The following is a 763-nucleotide window of genomic DNA, read 5'->3' on the forward strand; positions in this document are numbered from 1 at the left end:
GTAAAGTTATATGCTATAAAATGGCGAATTTGTCATTATCCTGGCTGTCATTTTCCTGGCTTATGAATGCCAGGACATTGAAGTGTTACCAGAAATTCTTTTTAACTGCTAATTCTGTAAAGAGGGAAAGCAAATATTAACCTAATACCAAGTTTATGTATGATTGATTTGTAATATGCTTGGATGTTATTTATTTATTTAATGATTGATTATTAGACCCAATTTTATTCTGTACATATCAGCAACAAAAATTTTTTTGTTTCTTTCTACAGTGGATAAAAAGAATTAATTTTAGCAATTTATGGTCCATCTAACATAAAGGCTTAAGTTGAGTTGCGTACTATTAACTTAAAATGACTGTTTTTTAAACTTCTAAGGTAATATGTCATTTTCCTGGCATTCAAAATTTGGTGAATTTCTATTTTATTTTTTTTCTCGAGTAAATGTTAATAAACTACACTGCTGTCTATAAGGTATTAATAAGTGTAGCTAAAGAAGCATACAAAAAAAATTGGATTATTTTGAAGACTTTAAATTTGAAGAAATTTTTCGGTCCGAATTGTCATGTTTCGTGAAAATCACCCGTATATTACTGAAAGCGATAAAATGAAGAATATGTTGCTTGTGTACTGTATCCTAATCTACCCTTAGCATTAACCTATAATTTTCTAACTCGGTCAGGTGTATTATAATATACTAAAGAACGGTGAAAGCATACACAAAATTATGTATGCATACACGTAATTTCTATGCAAGAATTTGT

This window comes from Parasteatoda tepidariorum, chromosome 6 (assembly GCF_043381705.1).
Source record: "Parasteatoda tepidariorum isolate YZ-2023 chromosome 6, CAS_Ptep_4.0, whole genome shotgun sequence".
Classification (NCBI taxonomy): domain Eukaryota; kingdom Metazoa; phylum Arthropoda; class Arachnida; order Araneae; family Theridiidae; genus Parasteatoda; species Parasteatoda tepidariorum.